This window comes from Mustela erminea, chromosome 8 (assembly GCF_009829155.1).
Source record: "Mustela erminea isolate mMusErm1 chromosome 8, mMusErm1.Pri, whole genome shotgun sequence".
Classification (NCBI taxonomy): domain Eukaryota; kingdom Metazoa; phylum Chordata; class Mammalia; order Carnivora; family Mustelidae; genus Mustela; species Mustela erminea.
In genome coordinates, this window is record NC_045621.1 from 50948936 (window position 1) to 50972865 (window position 23930).

At 35.2% G+C, this 23930-nt stretch overlaps 2 pseudogenes; one reads left to right on the forward strand and one right to left on the reverse strand.

Moving 5' to 3' along the window:
- Positions 1–12019: 12019 nt before the first annotated feature.
- LOC116596913 lies at positions 12020–12784 on the reverse strand (annotated as a pseudogene).
- Positions 12785–13544: 760 nt separating this feature from the next.
- On the forward strand, positions 13545–15056 carry LOC116596912 (annotated as a pseudogene).
- Positions 15057–23930: the final 8874 nt, after the last annotated feature.

Below are 23930 nucleotides of genomic sequence, written 5' to 3' on the forward strand. Positions count from 1 at the left end.
TGCTTCAAGGTAGTAAGGCTTAAGGGCAGACAGACTGTGTCTGACAACTTGTGTTTTCCTCTCAGTGAGGAACACATGGCAGGAAATCAACAAAGAATTTTTCATTAATAACTGATAGATTTGTGTTTTATTACACAGAGCAGCTGAAATGAGATACTACACAATATGACCAATATACTAACTGGGTAAAAATAAGTAAAATCTCTTATAATGCCTAAAGCCCATTCTAGTTGCTGTTTGCAAGTATATTTATGGCATAGATGGAAAACAGAGAAACCAGGTATATAGAATACAGAGAGAAGTAGAGAGCTAGGGATTTTCCAATTAATTTGATCACTGTAGATAATGGATATTTATCATCTTTTTTTCTGTGGATGCATACCCCTGTTATGCTGGGATTTGATGCATGCAACAACAGGGAATAGTTTAACTGAATACTTTCCATTTCATAAATATGTCATCTTGATTCAGAATTGGGAGCACATTTAATGGAAAAATCATTTAGATTTAAGCACTATATCTCAGCAAGTAATTCAGGTTAAATCTGATTACTGAAGGTGTTTATTTCAACTTGATTATTCTTTATTACACTGCTTTACCAATTTATACTGATTAAAATGCTAATGTTCTGTGTTAATAAAGGATTAAATTTAATTTTTTAATTTTCCTAAATTACCAAGACTGAAACATTTACAAAAAATTCTACTTGCCTGTGTACTAAATAATGGAATTATGAAATTTCAAAATAAGATGATTAGAAGCAATTTAAGGTCAGAAGCAGTTCTGATGTGTTGTGTTTTTTTTTTTTTTCCTTGAGACATTTGTAAAGCTTGCTTGCCCAGAGACTTTTTAGATGCCACTTCTGTAAATATTAAAATATAGGGATGGAAGCAGAATCTTAAACTATCTGTAGCCACTTGAAACTCAATTCTCTGTCTTCCTTCTGCTGAGGGTTTATTACACTAGCCCTTATTTGTGCTAATAGTATCAAAACAGCATTGCATAGTAGTAGGTATTTTTGTCAAATTAGTACATTTGAAAGTAGTAGATATTTGTTATAATTATCTTACCATTATCTAATTTTAGTGGGAATTAATCTCAGCCACAATTAGTTTACTTAATTTATATTATTTTTATACTGTCACTTTAAATCCCCATAATGTGATATCACTGCACATCCTAAGAAGAGATATTCAGGGAGATACAACTTATTTTTGATTGAATTGAATATTTATATATGCACATATAGCCAGAGATGTTTAAGAATTTATATGAACCAAGAAATGAGGTTTCCCAGTATAAATGGAATGTACGCTCTTGCTTGTAGTTCTGCAGGCTACTTAAAAGGTCTATGAAAAAAAGATCTTTCTTTATATTTTTTTGTTTGTTTCAAGTTTTTATTTACATTCTACCTATACTGCAACTGTTGAAGTTAAGAAATGGGCAGAAGACATTTTTCCAAAGAAGACATCCAGATGGCTAACAGACACATGAAAAGATGCTCAACATCATTCATCATCAGAGAAATACAAATCAAAACTACAATGAGATATCACCTCACCTGTCAGGATGGCTAAAATTAACAACACAGGAAACAAGAGATATCGGTGAGGAAGTGGGGAAGAGGGAATGAATCCCCTTACGCTGTTAGTGGGAACATAAACTGGTACAGCCACTCTGGAAAACAGTTTGGCGATTCTTCGAAAAGTTAAAAATAGAAATGTCCTATGAAAAAGACCTTTAGAAATAGGGTTGATCCTGTTGCATCTTCATATTTTTATCTTACTCATATAATGAACTACTACCTAAGGCAAGTGTTAGGAACATACACTATGATGAAATATTTGAAAAATAAAAGAATTTAAAACCTAAATCTGGGAGAGACATCTTTATCACTTTAAATCTTTCTAAATTAACCAGGATAATAGCAACATAAAGGTGCCTCAGGGCACCACTATCAGAAGTTCCTGTGGAGCCACAACCACCATTTAGAGAACCATCTCCTCCATTCACAGGGAAGAGATGGCAGTGAACTTGACAACTAAGGACTAACTGTTTCTACTTAATCTGTAGTTGGTGGGAGGTATACCTACTGATGATGTCTTCATATACTAGTGAATCTTAAAATTTCCCCTTTAATTTTTACTAAACTGTTTGAAAAACAGTTAGTATGAGCAGCTATTGTCTATGATAGGTCCAAGTAGTCTGATATAAATTATCTCTAATTGAACCAGAACAATTCATGTGAGAGCAATAAAGACTAAATTCCTTTAAAAATATTTAATTAGGAGACCTTTTAAATATGTGGAAACATATATAGCAGACACTCATGTGCCCATAACCCATGGTTACCAGATGTTGCCATATACATGCTATGATCTAAATGTTTCTATTTCCCCAAAATTCCTATGTTGAAATACTAACCTCTAAAAATGATGGTATTAGAAGGTAGGACCTTTGAGAAGTTTTTAGGTCATGAAGGAAGAGCCCTCATGAATGGGATTAGTGCTCTAATCCCATTAAACAACTCACAGAGATCCCTCACCCTTTCTACTATGTAAAGGTACAATGAGAAGGTGCCGGCTATGAACAGGAAGTGGACCCCCACCAGAACATGAACATGCTGGAGACATGATCTTGGACTTCTAGCCTCCAGAACTGTGAGAAATATGTTTCTATTATTTATAAGCTAACCAATCTATGGTATTTTTTTATAGCCACTCAAATGGTCTAAGACTGTATTTTTTAGAAAAAGGAAATATATACATCTAAATCACATTGTCTGTATTTCTCCCATACAACATTTTTTACCACCAGAGATTATGACCATTCTGTAGCTGCTGTGACTCATCCCTAAGTATGTCTTTATCCTTTTTAAATATATGCATAGAACCATAAAGAACAAAAATAATTTTTAGATGTTTTTCAGTTTCCTTTGAATGGCATAGGAAACATATCCTTTTGTGATCTGCCAATTTAACTGAACTTTAGTTTTTGAGATTTATCTGTTTTAATGCACATATATTAAATCATTCATTTTAATGTGTATAGTATTCCATTGTATGAAAAGGTCATTTTCTCTATTTCTTTATTGATAGGCATTATTAATGATTTCCATGCTATAAAATGCTACCATTATGTAAGCGTCCTATGCACATGTAAGAGAAATACTCTAGCATAGGGGTGCCTGGGTGGCTCAGTTGGTTAAGCATCTGCCTTTGGCTCAGGTCATGGTCTTGGGGTCCTGGGATCAAGCCCTGCATCAGGCTTACTGCTCAGCAGGGAGTCTGCTTCTTCCTCTTCCTCTGTGAGCTCTCTCTCTCTCAAATAAATAAATAAAATCTTAAAAAAAAAAGAAATACTCCAATATAGTTGTCTAAAACTAAAATTGCTAGATCAAAAAGTGTACATTTTTGCAATTTTAATGAATATTGCCAGTTGCTTTCCAGAATGATTTTTTTCAAATCATACTCTCATTTTCAGTGAATTGAATAAAGCTCCTGTTACTTCACATACTAATCAACACTTTTAATTTTTGTCAATGTGATAAGTATGAAATGATTGTTTTAAGTTACATTTCATGAGATTATTATACTTCAGAATCTTCTCATTTGTAATTTTTAAATTAAAGTGATATCAACATATAATTGAAGGATGAAGCAATTTTTCTAGTTCTGTCCCAGGATATAAAGATCAGGGAGAAGCAACAATCCCAGCATTTCAATAAAAAAGAGCCAGACATACTTTAATGTCAAGTTTTTTCCATATCCATTGAATACATGGCAAACACTGGCCCAAAATATAAAGAGAGACAGTACCTATAGAAGAGAGGGGAGATGTAAGCACTTGCTCACCTGGCTGGACAGAAGGCAACACTAATATCCAGCTTTCAACAAAAGGTTTAAGACCTTATGAGAAGGAAGCAAAAGACAAGCTCAGAAGAGACAAAGCAATCATTAGGGTTAAACTCAGATATGACACAGATGTTGAAACTATCTGACAGGAAATTTAAAATGATTGTGATTTATATATTAAAGATGCTAAAGAAGAAGATAGAAAACATGCAAAATTAGGTAGATAATTTCAGCATGGATATGAAAATTATAAAAATGAGTCAAGTGGAGGCTCAGTGGTTTGGGCATCTAACTCTTTGTTTCAGCTCAGACTGTAATATTCTGCATGGTGGGATCAAGCCCTGTGCTGGGCTCCACAGTCCTCCAGGGGAGTCTGCTTGAAGATTCTCTCCCTCTCCTTTTCTCCCTACTCATGCATATGCTCTCTCTCACTCTCAAATGGATAAATAGATCTTTAAAAAATGAATCAAATTGGGGCATCTGGGTGACTCAGTGGGTTAAGCCTCTGCGTTTAGCTCAGGTCATGATCCTTCGGGTCCTGGGATTGAGCCCCATGTCAGGTTCTCTGCTCAGCAGAGAGCCTGCTTCCCCCCTCCCCCTGTCTGCCTCTCTGCCTACTTATGATCTCTGTCTGTCAAATAAATAAATAAAATCTTAAAAAAATAAAAATGAATCAAATTGAAATGCTAGAAATGAGAAACATAGTAATAAAGAATTTCTTTAAAAGACCCATCAGTAGATGCGGCATAGTAAAAGAATCAGTAAACTTGAAGATAGGACAATAGAAATGATCCAAAACACAACAACACAAGGAGAAAAAATGAAAGAAAGAGAAACAGAAATGGGATATTAAGAGATATGGGACAATATTAAACAGTTTAATATAAGTGTAATTGGAATCCCAGGAGATAAGAAAGAAAATAAGCAGAAGAAATATTTGAAGAAGTAATGACCAAAATTTTCCAGAATTAATGACAGACTCCAAGCCATAGATCCAGTAATTCACAGATCAGCCAGAAATAATCCCACCCATCACTTAAGACATGCCATATTTAAACTACTGAAAACAAAATATATAGAGGAGATCTGGAAGATAGCCAGAGAAAAAAATAACATTGCTTACCAAAGAAAAAAGGTAAGATTCATGGCAAACTTCTCTTCAGAAATCATGCAAGCTGGGAAGCAGGAGATATCTCTAAAATTCTTAGAAAACAAAACAAAACAAAACAAAACAACAACAAAAAAAACCCTGTCAAACCAGAATTCCAAACCTAGTGAACATAAATTTCCATATCAAAAAATAGAAATAAAAATCTCAAAAAACCTAGGAAATTCATTGTCATCATATTTGCTCTACAAGAAATGATTAATGTTTAGGCAGAAGTAATATATCAGAAAAAAAATGGAATCTATACAATGAAATGAGGAATACAGAGAATGGAATAAGTAGGGTCATGAAACAAGGAATGCAATTTGCCTCTACAGCCTATAAAAAGTAAGGAAACAGATTTTCTCTTCAGAGCCTCCAGAAGGAACTGGCCTTCCCAACATCTTGACTTTAATCCATCTAGACTGATTTTGGACTTCTGACATGCAGAACTGTAATATAACAGATTTACATTAAATTAAACTACAAAGTTTGTGGTAATATGTTATAACATCAATAAGAAACTAATATAGATGTATATTGTAAACCCTAGGGCAACCATAGAATATTTTTAAAGACATAATAATAGAGACAATGAAATTATTAAAAATTCTTGAATAGCATAAGAGAAGGCAGAAGAAGAAAAAAGAAACAAAGACTGAATTGAATAAACAAAAAAAACCAGCTAACAAGATAAATTTCATTGCAACCATATTAATAATACCTAAATTTGACTGGCCTAAACATACCAGTTGATACTGAGATTGTCAAAATGGATTTTTAAAAAATACCAAATCACAAGATATCTATGTGAAAATGATTTTAATATAAAAATATGTAGGCTAAAAGTAAGTGAATGATGAAATATATATCATGCAAATACTATCCAATAGAAAGCTGGAGTATATTAGTAACAAAGTAGATTTTAGAATGAATATTACTAGAAATGAAGAGAGTCATTACATAATGTTAAAGTGTACAGTTCTCAAGAGAACAATTCTAAATGTGTATATTACCTAACAACAGAGCTTCAAAATACATAGAGCACATACTGAAAAAACAATAGATGAATCCACAATTATAGTTGAATACTTCACCACTCTTCTTTCAGTAATTTATTGAACAAAGTAGAAAGTCAGTAAAGATAGAGATGATCTCAACAATACCATAAACCAACTATATCTAATAGAGAACAGTCCATCAAGAAAAATAGCATATACTTTATTTTCAATGTAAATGGAATATTCACCAAAACAGAGAATGTGGTAGGTCAAAAAGAAACCTGAAAAAAATTTTTAAAAAATCCTACAAAGTATGTTTTTTGAGAAATTAAACAACATTCTTTATAGAACTTATGCATCAAAGAAGAGTGTCAAGGGAAATTTAAAAAAAAACACATTTTGAACCAAATGAAAATAAAAATGACATTGTATCAAAACTATGTACCTAATAGCAGTTTTTAGAGGAAAAATATATGGTTAAAAGCTCAAATTAGAAATGAAGAAAATTCTGAAATCAATTACCAAACTTCCAGCAGAATAAACCAGTAAAAAGCAAATAAACAGAGGGAAGTGTTAAATATAAAATCAGATGTCAATGAAATTTAAAACAGAAAATAGTAGGGAAAATCAGTGAAACCAAAAGTTGTTTCTTTGAAGGTATCAATAATATTGATAAATCTCTAGTTAGAATGTCCAAAAAAGTAAGAGAGAAGACATGAATTACCAGTATGGGAGGAAGATATGTCACGATAGTTCCCACAGACTTTAAAAGGATAGGTGTGTAATACAGCCTGCCTCAGTTCCTCGCAAAGATCAATACCTGTTGGTATTCATGCTCTTATGTAATATTCTCCCCTTGACTGTTAGCTGGACTTACTGACTTGCTTCTAATGAAGAGATTATTCTAGAAACAGTGGGCTGTCTCTTCTAAGATTAGGTTATAAAATAAATTTGATTTTCACCTTGGGCTCTCTCACTTGCTCTTTTTTTTTTTTTAAATTCTTCTGTAGTCCTTTTCTGGGGGACTCCAAATACCACGTTGTGAGAAAGCTTTATAGAGGCCCACATGGCAAGAGAGTGACACCTGCTAACAAGAACCTGAGTGAAGTATATTCCCCCCAACCCCAGATCAAATTCAGATGAAACCATTGCCCTGGTCAACAGCTTACCTGCAACTTCATAAGAGATCATGAGCCAGGAACATCTAGGTAAGTCAGGCTCTTTCTTTGATTTATGGGTTTCTGACCCACAGAAACTGTGAGGAAACAAATATTTAATGGTTTAGCCTTTGTCTCTAATTTTTAGTGTAATTTGTGGTAACAAATTCATTAAGGAGATAACACAATTCAATGCCCATAAATTTGACACTATAAATAAAATGAGCCAATTTTTTGAAAGACACAAACTATCAAAAATCATTCAAAAAGTAACAAATAACCTAAGTATTTTGATACCTCTTAAACAAATTGAATTTCTAGTTAAAAATCTTATACACATACAAACAACAGGCTCAGGTAGTTTCACTAATGAATACTACCAAACATTTAAGGAATAAATAACAATTAAACAGAATCTCTTCTAGGAAATATAAAGAGGGAATATTTTCTAACTCAGTTTCTGAGACCAGCATTATCCTAATATCAAAACCATAAAAAAAAAATTTAAGGAAAGAAAATTATATGCCCTCATGGATGTAGACACAAAAATCTTCAAAAAAAAAAAAACCCCCAAAACAAACAAAAAACTTAGCAAATCAAATCTAACAATGTATACAAACAATAATATATCATGACTAGTTTGGGTTTATCCCAGAAATGTAAAGCTCATTTATTGCAAAATCAATATAATGCATAATATTAACAGACCAAACAGAAAAAAATTAATTTTAATATATGTATAAAAATTCAGTAAAATTAAACACCTGTATGTGATATAAGCTTTCAGCAATCTAGGAATAGAAGGTAGCTTATCCTAATAAAGAACATTTACAAAATCCTACACATCACATCATACTTATTAGTGAAAGACTGAATGCTTTCTCCCTAAGAGCTATAGCAAGGCATGAATGTCATTTTTCATGACTTCAATTTAATATTGTACTGTAAAATCTATCCAAAGCAATAAGGCAAGAAAAAAGAAAAGCATCCAAATCAGAAAAGAAGAAATAATTCTATTTGAAGAGAACACAATTATTTAGATAATCTCAAAGAATATACAAAAATCTCCTACATCTAGTAAATCAGCTTATCCAGGTTGCAGTATACGAAGTCCACACACACACACACAAAACACACACAATTAATTATATTTAGATAAATTAGTAGTAAGCAATTATAATATGCAATTATAAGAACAGTCCTGTTTATGATTACATCAACAAATTTGACATGGATATATAAATCTGAAGGGAAAAAAGTAATATGTAAGGTGAAAACTATGAGAGATTGACAAAAATTAATAATAAATAAATTGAAAGATATACAATGTCCATGGATTAGAAGACTCACTATTGTTAGGATATTAAGTATCCTCAGTTTCACTGAGGATGGTGAATTCAACTCAATGTCAATCAAAACCTCAGCAGAATTTTTATAGATATTGATAAGCCAACTCTAAAATTTATTCTTCTCAAACATCTGGTGATAGAGTCTAAGTGTTAGGTTCTGTAAAGCTCAGTGACACCTCTGTGTGCTTTGGTGAGTCTTGTCTATTAGTGGGCTTCACTTCAGGAAGACAGTGAAGTACTTCTGCATTTTGTTGGAAGACACACATGCCAATATTGGTTGAGCTTATCTTTGGGCTCTTCAGTTTCTCTTGGAAGACCAATTTAGTTTATGAATTAGGGTGTGCTGATAAATACCTGGCTGTAAACATTTTATTCAAATAAGCTGGGAAATAAGACTAGGGTAGGGGGAGTATTTCACCATTTACTGGATAAAATTTCACTTGATATCTTATTTTTATTGTCATACCTCACCCCTACTTTCAATTGACTAGTTTCTCTGAATCTAGAGTTTCTATAGTTCAATTTATCCCCCAAAAAGCTTTTGGTTTCCCCACAGGGAGTTGGCAGGGAAGCAAAGGAGACTTTGGTTTTAACTCCATTTTATGCTCACTTTAAATTGGCCACTATACTTTTCATCCCATTGTTCATCTCCTCTGGAAATAAATGGTGCTTCTATTCTGGCCTTTATAGGTTTTACTTGCTGAATTAGTGTTCTCTGTTATAGACATCGTCTGTGCTCATATCGAGGCTTAAAGTCTTTTTACAATTTTATGTTAGTAACCATAATGTGTCCACTTTCAACAATATATCTTATAAATATTTATGGATATCATTCATTGACTGTGGCTTTCTTTTCCATTGATACCCACTTACTGTTATTTTAGTGGAGTTGCATAAGGCAGTAAAAATAAATGAACATTTTAATTCAAGCCATTTAATTTTATGTCTGAGGTTGATAAGGCTTTCATATGATTATTGCTCATTCTCTTTTTCTTTTTTGAATTGTCAGCTCATAGTCTTTTCCCATTTTTCTTTTTGGGTTGTGTATGTATGTGTTTTTGCTTTATTGTTTGTAGGCAATCTTTACTCCCTAGGAGATGAAAATAATTGGAACAAGAAAGAAATTTGGGTCATAAGATACACAAATATGACATCCCTTTTGACTAAGAAAAGCAAAATATTTATTAAAAATATTTCTAATTATTTAAAAAAGTATTATGAAGCTCCTACTACATATTACACACTGTGCTAAGATGTAGAAATTGCAAAACTTAATTTTCATTTTTCTCAAAATACAAGATTCATTTTCTGTGGCCCCTCAGATGCACTCAGCCTCATCTACCCATCTAGTCTTAGCTGTTTGTCTCTCCCCTAACCTGAGAAACCCTACATATAATTTTATTGAGATTGCATTATCCATAGGCCAGTTTGTGGAGAACTTACTTCTTTATAAAACTGTATTTTTCAGAAATGAACGTTTGCCATTTTAACCACTTTAAATGTCAGTTTATATGCATTTAAGTACATTTACAATGTTATACAACAATCGCTACCATCCCTCTCTAAAACTTTTTCATAACTGCAAACTGATATTCCATATCCATTAAACAATAAATCCCAATATCCTCCTTCTCACAGTCCCTGGCAGCCACAATTCTATTTTCTATATCTATGAATTTGGCTATTCTAAGCATCTCATTTAATGGTATCATAGAGTATTTGTCCTTTTGTGTCTGGCTTATTTCAGTTAGGATAATGCCTTTAAAATTCATATTATAACATGTGTCAGAATTTCCTTGTTTTTAACACCAAATAATATTCAATGTATGTATACACCACATTTCGTTTATCCATTCATCTGTCAATAGACACTTGGGTTGCTTCCCCCTTTTAGTTACTGTGAATAGTGCTACTGTGAATGTGGATATACAAGTATCTGTTTAAGACTCTCTGTTTTCAATTATTTCAGAATTAGAATTGCTGGATCATATGATAATTTCATTTTTAGTTTTTTAGGAATGGCCATGACATTTTCCATAGCAGCTGAGCCATTTTACATTCCCAGTACTAGGACTTCCAATCTCACCACATCCTTGCCAACACTTGTTATTTTCTGTGTTTTTGATAATAACCATCCTAATGGGTATGAAGTGGCATTTCATTGTGGTTTTAATTTACATTCCCTAATGATTAGCTATGTTGAGCATCATTTCATGTCTTATTATCCATTTGTATATCTTCTTTAGAGAAAGGTCTATTCAAGCCTTTCCATTTTTAAATTGAATTGTTTATCTTTTCTTGGTTTTGTTGAGTTGTAGGAGTTCTTTACTCTGGACATTAACCCTTTATAAGACACGATTTGCAAGTATTTTCCCCATTTTGGGGGTTGCATCTAATTCTTTTGATAATGTCTTTTGATGTATAAAAGTTTTAATTTTGATGTAGTCCAATTTATCTGTTTTTCTTGTTCTTTTTGTGTTACATCCAGGAAATCACTGCCAACTCAAATGTCACCAAGATTTTTGCCTGTTTATTTCTAAGAGTTTTACAGTTTTTGGGTCTTCAGACTTTTTAGGTTTTTTATACATTTTGAGTTAATTTTTTAAATATATGGTATCAAGTAGAGGTCCAACTTCATCCTTTTGCATGCAGATATCCAGTTTTCCATTTTTCATTCCTTAATTTTTGAAAATTCTTGGACAGCATATCTTCAATTGTTGCTTCTGTCATATACTCTCTAACCTCTTTTTCTTTTAGAATATTTAACAGTGTACAACATACCCCTTACTCTTTTCTGATTTTTCACCCCTTCTTCTGTGTTTCAATCTAGTCTTTTACAGTGATTTATTATTCTATTTTATAGTGATCTTTGTTGTGTCTAATCTAATAAACCCATTTATTCTTAATTTTGGTTACTATATTTTTTAGGTTTTGTGCCTCAAGAGAATGAACTCTATGGGTTGACCTAAGTTCCACCCATTAGGAGTACTGACACAGAAGAATAAAGGAAGGGAGGAGAGCAAATTTATAACCCTGGTTTCCTCCCTCCATCCCTGAAGGGTATCTGTATTCGTGCAGGATTATGTTCTGGTAGCCAGCTCTCTTAAAAATTTATCTGAGTCCAGTAGCTGCTCTTCCCTCACCTCTTCAGGCTTAAAAGATATTATGTACCCTGCTAGTACCAATTTTTAGGCAATGCACTAACTCGTGTTTTCCTAATAATCCTACACTTTGCTTTGTCCTTTTATTCAATCTTCCTCAAATCACTCAATTTGGGTGAACTATTTTTTTTACCTGGGATATTACCTCTAGTGAATTTTATATATAGAAAGTCTTATTTTTTTTCAATATTTTCTTTACTGGTTTCAGGAATTTGTCATACTTTCAAAGGACATTTTCATACAAGTATTGTATAAAGTGTCTCGTGTTTCCTTTTACCACTTTTTTTTTTTTCATGGTGCATTATCTTTAATTAACTGTAGAGAATTCCAGTCATCACCAAGACACCAATTCACCCACTGTTCTATTTGGTTACCAGTGTCTTGTCTATCTCTTCAGCAATGGTGAGGCAGATACCCTTTCCATGGGAAAGAGAAATCCATGGCTTATTGTCTTTGCCAATAACAAAAATGTTGGAGGGCTGGATGGCAAATTTGTTGCTATTGGTATCTTTCATGTGAACTATACTGAAAGAACCCTGGGTCTCTCTCTCTTGGTGATTACACTAATTCTTCCCAGGTTAACACATTCAGTTACCATATACAAATTACCAGTATCGAACCTGATGGAATCAGTAAACTTTCAAGTCTCCAAATCAACGTGAATGATGAAGGGATCAGGGGAGTTGACGGTGTGAACATCAGGGGTCATTAGATGAAGGATTCCTTTTGTTTCCACAAGAATCTTTGTCACTTTGCAAAACTTGGACTTGCCTTCCTCAGATGAAATACAGTGAATAGCAAAGTGACTCTTGGTGTCACAGATTAGACCGAAATTCTCTTCAGTCTTATTACCACTTGGGACATCCATAAAACCAACATGTAGGTTAGATCAGTTTGGACCTTGGCACCAATGAAGCATTACATGTTTATCTTCCTTACTTTATCTTCTTTAATGGCATGCTTAAGCCTATTCTTTAGGAAAATGATGAAAGGGAGACAGTCTCTCAGACAATGGCAACTTGGAGATGGTTGAGGAGCTAAAATATCAGTTTATCCAACTTCCAGTGTTTTAGAGTTGCTTTCTGCTTCAGATGCTTTTTGGAACCATAGGCCATGGCTGTTCCAGGCATGAAAAAAACTCTTTTCACAACTTCAGATATTACATTCAAATCTATGATTCATCTGGTATGTCTTATGATATTAGAAATGAGGTATTACTCATTTGTTCCTATAATTTTTGTAGCTATTTTTCTCTGATTTATTTTCTATTTGACTTTTTGAAAGTTTATCAAATTAAAAACATAATACTGGTATTTTTATTGAACAAATATAAAATGTGTAAATTAATTTAGGTATAAGTAAAATCTTGGAATCCACTTACACATAAATATAGTACTCTTTCCACTTGTTCAAGTCTTCATTTGTATTTCCCACTAGTATTTTTTTTTTAGGTTTTCTTTGAGAGGTTTTGTTTTGTTTTGTTTTGTTTTAACAGGTCTTGATACCCTAGATACATTACACAGTTGTTAAGTTACTATAAATGTCTCCTTTTATTATTAATTGATTTACATATTTGAAACCTAGTGATTCTTGACCCGGCTACCTTCATTTTGAACCCAGACACTTTATTGAGTTCTTTTTATGTTTGTAATAGTTATAATTTTTTTTAGTTTTCCTTTAACCAGCCTCTGGTAAGAGCAAAATAGAAGAAGCTCTCAGACTCTGTGTTCAACTGAAACTTTACACAGGAAGTGACCTTTTAACTGAGTCCCCGGGTTTCAAATGGGATTTTGATAGTTGCAAATAAAGGTGAGAGGCATATGGGAAGAATGTTCTAGATTAAGAAAGGAATAGCTTTTTATGTGTGGAATCACCATGGCAGCTGGCACCCTGTGCACATATCCTGAAAACTGGAGGGCCTTCAAGTCTCTCATTGCTGCTCAGTACAATGGGGCTTAGGTCCATGTATTCTCTGCAACCCCTACTTCCACTTTGGCCAAATCAACCACACTCCCCAATTTCTCTATAAATTTCCTGTCAGCAAGTTTCCAGCATTTAAGGGTGACAATGGTTTCTGTGTGTTTGACAGCAATGCCAGTGCCTACTCTGTGAGCAATAAGGAGCTGTGGGGAGGTACTCCAGAGGCAGCAAAGCTCAAAGGTGAGCTTTGCTGACAGTGACATAGTGACCCCAGTCAGTACCTGGGTGTTCCCCACTTTGGGCATTGTGTACCACAAGAAGCAGGCAACAGAGAATGCAAAGAAGGAAGTAAGGCAAATTCTGGGGCTACTGGATGCTCACTTAAAGACAAGGACATTTTTGGGCATCTGGGTGGCTCAGCGGGTTAAGCTGCTGCCTTCGGCTCAGGTCATGATCTCAGGGTCCTGGGATCGAGTCCCGCATCGGGCTCTCTGCTCAGCGGGGAGCCTGCTTCCCTCTCTCTCTCTGCCTGCCTCTCTGCCTACTTGTGATCTCTGTCTGTCAAATAAATAAATAAAATCTTAAAAAAAAAAAAAAAAACAAGGACTTTTCTGTGGGCGAATGTGTGACACTGGCTGACGTCACAGTTGTCTGCACCCTGTTGTGGCTCTATAAAAAGGTCCTGGAGCCTTCTTTCCACCAGGCCTTCCCTGACACCAGCCACTGGATCCTCCCCTGCATTAACCAGCCCCAGTTTGGGGCTATCTTGGGGGAAGTGAATCTCTGTATGAGAAGATAGACCAGGTCGATGTTAAAATTTGCAGAGAGCCATCCTGAAAAGATTACTCCATGGAAAGAGAAGCGTTCTTGAGAAGAGAAGCAGAAGCCCCAGGCTGAGTGGAAAGAGGAGAAAAGGACTGCTGTCCCTGCTCCTGAGGAGAAGATGGATGACTGTAAGCAGGTGTTGACTATTGAGTCAAAGGCCGATGATCCCTTTGCTCACCTGTCCAAGAATACCTTTGTATTGGTTGAATTTAAGTGCAAATAATCCCATGAGGAAACCCTCTCTGTGGTGCTTCCCTATGTTTGGGAGCACTTTGCTAAGGATGGCTGGTCTCTGTGCTATTCTGAGGACTGCTTCCCCGAGAGCTCACCCAGACCTTCATGAGCTGCAACCTCACCACTGGGATGTTCTAGAGGTTGGACAAACCAAGGAAGAATGTTTTTGCCTGTGTCACTCCCTTTGGAGCCAACAATAGCAGCTGGTCTGGGTCTTCTAAGGCCAGGATCTTGCTTTTCTGTTGAGTCCAGACTGGCAGGTGGACTAAGAGTCAGAGTCATATACATGGCAGAAACTGGATCTTGGCAGTGAGGAGAATCCAAACACTGGTTTCAGAGTTTGTTTCCTGGGAGGAGAACTTCCATCATGTGGGCAAAGCATTCAGTTAGGGAAAGATCTTTAAGTGAACATCTCTTGCCATCACCTATCATCCTGAACCTGTCCTTCAGGGAGATAGGCATCAGTAAAGGCAACTGAACATTGGAAGAAAAAGAGAGAAAGGAACACTATGCATTGGTTAGAAGAAACAAAGCACATGGTCAATTTGAAGACTTGCATGTCATTCAGTATCATGTAGCAATGGGTTATGAAGTGCAAAGTTGTGAGACATGAAAAAGATAGGGAAAAAATGAGTTCATTTAGGGACCTTAAAGAAGTTTAGGAATCATGCTAAGAACAGGGGAAGCAATTGAATTTTAGCCAAAGAGCAAGTAAGATGACTATCAATATGGAGAATGAAATTTTGTGCTTCGTATGGCTGATATAAGTGCATTGCAATGATATGGGAGGTAAACTTTGTTTCACAAATAAAGAGGAATGCATGGGTTGAAGGCCTATTAATGAGGTAGCACCTGCAAGAATTGATGACTCACTGGCAGGGAGAAGAAAGGAGAGGGAGAGGTGAAGCGTTCTCGCTGGGACAGTGGTTGGAGCAGGAAAGGATCTGTGAGAAGGAGAGGAATTCAGATTTGTTGAGGTTGAATTTGAGAAGCCTGTGGAACATATACATACTAATTTACAAAATACGTCCATATGTTGGATCCAGTCATTCATTTATTTAATGAATATTGATTAAATGTCCTCTCCAAATCAGATCTTTCTCCTTGAGCTATGCCTCCTGCACTATTATAACAATCAAGATAGTATGGTATAAAAATATTTGTTATTTATATATTTTATATCCAAAAAGAAGCAAAGTGATTGTTATGGGCTGAATTATGTCTCTTTAAAATTTATGTTGCAGCTCTAACCCCCAGCCTCTCACAATGTAGGCATATTTAGAAATAAGATCTTCAAAGGGGTGATTAAGCTAAAATGAAACTGCTAGATTTCCAACAACAGTGTAAGAGGGTTCCCCTTTCTTCACAACTTCTCCTTCATTTGTTATTTCTTGCCTCATAGATTTTTGCCATTCTAACTGGTATAATGTGGTATCTCAGTGTGGTTTTGATTTGAATTTCCCTGATGGCTAATGATGATGAACACTTTTTCAGATATCTGTTAGTCATTTGTATGTCTTCTTTTGAGAAGTGTCTGCTCATGTCTTCTGCCCATTTTTTGACTTGATTACTGTTTTTTTGGGTGTTAAATTTGAGAAGTTCTTTATAGATCTTGGATATCAACCCTTTGTCTGTAGTGTCATTTTCAAATATCTTCTCCCATTCTGTGGGTTATCTCTTTGTTTTGTTGACTGTTTCCTTTTCTGTGCAGGAGATTTTTATCTTGATGAAATCCCAAAAGTTCATTTTTGTTTTTGTTTCCCTTGCCTTTCGAGACATGTCTTGAAAGAAGTTGCTATGGCTGATGTTGACGAGGTTACTGCCTATGTTCTCCTCCAGGATTTTGATGGGTTGAGGTCTTTCTTCTATTTAGAGTTTATCTTTGTGTATGGTGTAAGAGAATTGTTGAGTTTCACTCTTTTGTATATAACTGTTCAATTTTCCCAGCACCATTTATTGAAGACACAGTCTTTTTTCCATTGGATATTTTTTCCTTTTTTGTCGAAGATTAGTTGACTATGGAGCTGAGGTTCCATAACTGGGCTCTCTATTTTGTTCCATTGCTTTATGTGTCTGTTTTTGTGTCAATACCATGTTATCTTGGTGACCACAGCTTTGTATATAACTTGAAATCAGGCAGTGTGATGCCCCAGCTTTGTTTTCCTTTTTCAACATTTCCTTGGGAATTCAGGGTCTTTTATGGTCCTGTACAAATTTTAGGATTGTTTGTTCCAGAATTTTTGAAAAATGCCATTGGTATTTTGATCAGGATGTTGTTGGAAGTATAGATTGCTCAGGGAAGCATGGACATTTTAACAATGTTTATTTGTCCAAATGAGCATGGGACTCCAGGAGACAAACTGAGTGTTTTGGAAGGGAAGGGAAGGTGGGTGAGCTTTGTGATGGGTATTAAGGAGGGCACAGATTGCATGGAGCACTGGGTGTTACATGAAAACAATAAATCATGGAACACTACATCAAAAACTAATGATGTACTGTATGGTGACCAATATAACACAATAAAAAAAGATGAGACTGTTAGAGTAGGGCTCTAATCCAGTATGACTAGTGTCCTTATAAGAAGAGGAAGAGGTATCAAGAATGTCCACACACAGTGGAACAAATATATAAAAATTTTAAGAGAATGGCCATCTGGAAGCCAAGGAGGGAGTCCTCAGAGGAAGCTAACTTTGCTGGCACCTTAATTTTGGACTTGTAGCCTCTGAAAGTGGGAAAAAATAAATTTCTAGGTTTGTTTTTGTTTTTGTTTTTATGGCAGCCAGTATGTGGTATTTTTAATGGCAGCCCTAGCAACAAATACATGCTAATAATTAAAACATGCATGTACATGCACACAGAGCAAATTAATGATAAAGAGAAATCAAGAAATAGACAAAGAAGACACATAAGAATTATTTTTTTCTAAATTTATTAAGGAATAATTGACAGATGTAGTCATATATATTGAGAGTGTACATGATGATTTGATGTATACACACACACACACACACACACACACACATCCTGAATGATTTCTAAGATCAAAATAATTAACCATCACCTCAGGTTAGCTTGCATGTGTGTATGGTAAGGTTTAAGATATACTCTTAGTGACTATCAAGTACACTTCACTGTATTATTAACTATAGCAATTTATTTGTCTTGAACATTTTTCAGAAGTAACTAAATATTTAAATGGAATATTAAGTTGGACTGTGTTCTCTCAGCAAAGGATATAATTTATTAATAGAACTTTAAAATGTTTGATTCACTTCTTTTATTACCATTTTCTTTGGTCAAATAACTTTGCATTATTCCTGAGAGTCTCAGAATGATGCAAATCCAGGGATAAAATATGGAAATTAAAATGTTTCTTATTCTGTGACATGAAGTAATTAGATGATTTGCTTCAGTATGTTGACCTTTCATTTATAAGCTGTTTTTTGAAACATATTCTTAATGTATTATACAGAAGCAATGTTCTCAGAAGGGTAAATAGCAAAGGTAATGATTTACTTTTTTTTTCTTTTTAGTAAATGCCAGTTCTTCAGCCTTTAACAAATTATTGCTAAAAACTAAGCTCATACTTCAGTGTTTCTGGAACATATAATTTGTGATATCAACATGAAAGCACTAGCAGTGAAAGAAAGCTGGCTCAGTAAAGATGAAAGCTAAGAGGATAGCATCTGTGGACCACTTCAAATCAAGGTACTTTATTCACAATCACTGCCTCTCTTTTAGACTGTAGACAAGTTGTCTAAGAGAGTTCACCCTTCAGTGTTTCCAGAGGTTGAGATTTAAATAATGTTTTTGCACATTGGTAAATTTACTTTTTAAGAAGCATCACTCAGAGTATGGTGTTTTGGTTTTTTGTGTTTTTTTTGTAATTTTATTTTTTTTCAGTGTTCCAAGATTCAGTATTTATGCACCACACTCAGTGCTCCATGCAATATGTGCCCTCCATAATACCTACCACCAGGCTCACCCAACACTCCCCACAAAACCCTCAGTTTGTTTCTCAGAGAATGTTTTAAAAGCATCTGATGTTCTCTTTAAAGGCTTGAAAAATAGCATGATGGCCCAGTTGCAGAGGTGAGACAGGCCTCAGTGACCTTAGGCCTCTGATTTGAGTAATTCAGTAGTTTGGAAGCCAATTCAAGTGGACTTAAGCAATAGAAAGAACCTGCTGGTACACATGCTGAAAAGGCCAGAGTGTTGGCAGAATACAGGTACAGATTTAGGCTTCTACTCCATCTTTCAGGGATTCTTTTCAGAATTCCTCTTTAGTTTGTTGGCTATATTCCATCAAAGGCTCAAAGGTGTTACAGCAGGTCCTGACCTCTCTAAATGAATTGTGGCCAAACAGGACCCAACCCTGGAGCCTGGAGTGAGTATAAGTCCTACTAATAACCCAAGGAAAGGAGATATTCTAAGGATCCCTCTATTCTTAGATGTGAATTTACACTGAGATCTTCTTTTTTATTTTAAATAAAAATCATCTGGGTTCATTTTGAAAGACCTCACTAGTTCATAAATTTGATTCTAATAATGACCAAATAATTTTGCTTTTAGAATAATATACACTCACCCAGAATAATACATTTTGCTCATAATGCCCAAGCAAGTCTGTGACATAGATAGTATTTTTATTTCCAGTACTGCTGTGCTTATTTTGAAAGGGGTAGAAGACCATCTTTCTAAGGAGAACCCACTGGTTGATTTAACGTAGAGATCAGGCAATTACAAATCAATACTTACAAGGCTCCTTTAGGGAAATACATTTTATTAGGTGCTAATTTGGCTGATTAGGCAGCAATCAGACTTCTTTGTATTCTAAATAAAGCAGTTAATATGACAATATTGTTTCATTTACTCTGATTAGGATTCTTAATTAGGTCATGAAGGATATTTAAGATAAATGATGACAAGTCCAGGAAGAAGTTAGGAATCTGATTTAGAGTTGATCTTGTCTTCCTTAACTATACTTAATGCCGCAGAAGAACTAAGGGAAACATTGTTTGTACTCATGTCTTAATATTTATTGCATGGATACAATATTATCTCTGTGGCACTGAATCTCATATATACACTCACCCAACAATCATTTCCTTACATTCAAAGATCTTACCGGCTCAATGGGGAAGATATATACATGCATGAACATAAGTCTAAATACTTAAAAGAAATATAAATAACATTATGGTACAGGAAGGAAGAAAGAACAATGCAAATGCCCCTAAAGTTGTGGAAAGTCTTCCTAGAGGGAGAGATCTTTCAACTGGTGCTTGAAAGATGAGAGCAGTGATCAGAGCTCCACATACCCCTGAAAAGAAGAGTGATGCCATAAAGGAGCAATATATGTGACTGTACATTGATTCCATAATGGGAAATGATGGTATGAAGGAAATATTCTGACCAAATTTACAATGGGAGGTCTTGAATCTCGTGGTGAGAAATTTAAACCACATTTTATAGCTAATGAGGAACCATCAAAGAAAGTACAATGAGGGAGTAAAAGATTACATAGAATATTTATTACATATACCAGTAACTCTTGTGGCCACATGAAGCATTGAGCATTGAGAGACTTTCAATACTCAAAGGAAAAGAGGAAAAGAAGGCAGGAAAATCAGTTATTAACTGATTGCGGTAGTCTTAGTGAAAACTATTTCCTGAGTATCATTAGAGTGAAGGAAGAGTCGGAATTGAGAGACATTTAGAAAATGACATTAATAAATTTTGATGATGCAAAGGATGAGATGAATGTGAAAATCAGACATAACTATCTCTCTGATGTGAGGAATTTGAGGAACAAGACAGAGGATCATAGAGGAAGGGAGAGAAAAATGAAACAAGATGAAACCAAGGATAGAGATAAACCGTAAGAGACTCTTAATCCCAGGAAACAAACTGATGGTTGCTGCAGCATGGGAGGGGAGGGACGGGGTGGCTGGGTGATGGACATTTGGGAGGGTATGTGCTATGGGGAGTGCTGGGAACTATGTAAGCCTGATGAATCACACACCTGTACCCCTGCGGCATATAATACATTATATGTTAATTTAAAAAAATCAGACATAACTGTGGCTAAGGTTGCTTATTATCTTTCAGTATTGCTTCTCTTTTTCTTATTTTATTGCAGTGTCCCAAATTTTATCTGGACGTATTACCACCCAACTAACAGATTGTATTTTTGAATCTCCATAGCTGGGTGTGGTCATAGATTTAAATTCAGGCCTGTGAGGTCTTAAGTGCAACTTCTGGAATTTGTCCATAAAAGAGACATGTTTCCCTCTCCCATTTTTTCCTTCCAGATGCTGTGATATGGATGGAATATGCTACAGCATCACCGACCCATCCCGTACTCTGGAGTGGAAGCCAAGTGCTGCCAATGCCGCCTGTCCTTGTGAGGAGCGGGAAAGTGGGAGTGAGTCACTGGTGATGGTGGGTCAGCCTGGGAAGGCTTCTGGATGCTTTTCACCTGACACACAAATAAAGGTACAAGTATTTTTTGTCATTCACGTTTTAACTTTTTATATGATATACACCTAAGCTTATTCCTGACTGATTCAGTGATGTCAGATGTCATATTGGAGAAATTACAGAGTTGTCAGAGTAGAATCATTTCTACTAGAGTTGCTAGTAGAGTTTCTAGTAGAGTTTCTAGTAGAGTTGCATTTTAATCATAAACAGTCCCCAAATTTCAGTGGCTCAAATCAACAAAGGGTTTTTTTTCTTGCTCTGTCACAAGGCCATGTCTTTCCTTAAGCAAATGTGGAAATGGCATCCTCTTTGTTCACAGAAGGAGAAGAAAACCAAAAATATTGGTGAACACCATTAGTATTTACCATAGATTTTTGAAAAATGATGATGTCGTTAACCAGAAAGAGAAAGGAAGGAAGGAGGAAGAAGGTAGAGATAATGAATTTAATTATGGCTATCTTGCCCGTGGAATTCAGGTTCTTTGCTTTTAGTGTAAAACTGGAAATATGGATCTGGAATCTGAGTGCCAGTGGGAGTGAGGCTGAGATTCATCTGTATACCTCTAGAATTTGAATCACGGGCATACAGACTACTTGGAGCCAGAGAGCAGAGAGAAGGTATGTGATAGTATCTTAGAGAATTCCTACATTGAAATGTGCAAAGAAAAGAAAATCGTCCGTGAAAGCATGTGAAGACTGGTCAGAAAAGTAGCAGGGAAGCCAGGGCAGAGTAAGATCCCAGGACCCAAAAGAGAATTTGGCAGAGAAGGGATGTCAAACAAAAGAACAATAGATTATTCAAGAAAGCGAATTTCAGAGCAGTGGTAGTTGGAGAGCCAGATTGCTGTAAGTCATGAAGCAAGTGGGATGAGGCGACACATATTCTGAAAGTAGCAGTGAGGAGTTTAGAGAATGACAGGGGGAAAAAAAATAGATTAATAGAACACACCGGAGCCCAGCCAACTTACAAATGTCTAGGAAGATGCAAATTTTAGGAATTAACATGTTATTGGATAGTTATATAAGCTTTATAAGCATCCACTTTAAACCAATATTAAGTATTAAAGCAGCTAACCCCCTCCCCTGCATTTATACAGTTATCTGTAAGACTTGCTTTGGCAGAAGCAAAATAGAGCTATGCAAAGGACTCAGATCATTCTACCCCAGTAGGATGGTAGTGTGCCGGCAAATAATGCCAAACCCTAGTGGCAAAAAAAATGTGCGAAAACTCAGTGTAATCCAGAGAGAATCTAGAAAAAAGCAATGCCAGTAATCAAGATTGAACGGCTAAACCAACAGGAGCGATTTTCAGCAAGGCTAATAAAGAACTCTGTGTGCTAGGGATGGTCTCTTGACAGAATCATTTTCCTCCCTGGTCCTGCCGCCTTCTGTATTATCCACCTACCTCAGGACTAAATCATTTTTACTTAGCAACAGAGTAAATTTTCCTACTTCATTACTTTCTCCAACTTATTTTTTACTCAGCATATAACAGAAGTGTAACATTGAGGTCTTGAATAATAAATGTATAAATTATGGGCAAATCTGAAGTGGTTGACAGTAAATATACTTCCATACACGTCCAAATTAAATTTTACTCACATATGGCAAAATCATGCATAATGTGTGTGGCAGGCTGGAAAATCCATGATCAATGAAAAATTGGAAGTGTAATAGATTACTTAGTGGAAAACAACAGTTATAGACTCTAGGTGAATCAAGCTGAGTTTTCCATCTTTTTTTTTTTTTAATTTTATTTATTTATTTTGAGAGAGAGAGCACAAGTGAAGGAGAGTGAGGCAGAGGGAGAAACAAGCTCACCACTGAGCAGAGAGCCCAATGCAATAGGAAGCTTAATCCCAGGACCCTGAGATCATGACCTGAGCTGAAGGCAGATGCTTAACCCACTGAGCCACCCAGGTTCCCCTCAAGCTGAATTTTCTGTTTAATCTTATGAAAATCTTTTCCTGTTGAAAGCATTAAACAATATCATTATTTACATGTTATAATTAGTGGAATCATTTAAGAACTAATTTTGAATTTAATTTCTGTACCTATCTATATTTTAACTTATTTGAGAAACTGATTCATATATCCAGGTTCTTTCAGTAGCAAATTTATAAACTACACCCTGCCTTACTTTGAAGCAAAATTTGAATTAAATAATTTTACCTTGTAAAAATAATGAGATCTTTTTTTACTGAAAAAAATTACAGTACATATTATATTAAGATAGAAGGAAATTCTAATATCTTTCAAAGTCCTTAGTAACCATCACTAAGGAAACAATTCAGAGCGCCTATTTGTTGAGCTAACAGAAATATGTAATAGTCACAAACACATACACATAACCCAACAGGGTTTATGCAGTCATTCCAAATACTGCCACTCTGAAATATCCATGTTTAATGCAGTAACTGTTCAGCTAAATTTATTTCCTAAATGAGAAATTCTCTTTCACTGGTCTTGAGAGTGTTTAAAAAATTAACTGAAGTTAATTATATAGAAGCATGATCTTGAATCAGACTGGGAATGGTTGTATGCCATGAGCTAAATTGGTACCTGAAAACAACCGAAACAGTATATTGCTAAAGAAGCAGCTTATATTGGGGTTGAAAAAAGAAAAATATGGTATGCTTTCAGGTTTATCATTGATCTTATGCACTGCCTTCTTCTAGTTGCTTCATTTGTTTGTTTAGATTTGATTCATCCAAACTGTCATGATATTATGTATACCCTAAGAATAAATGTATCCCCTGACTGATTGCTCAGGAAAGCCTCTAAATTGCAGTTAAGATGT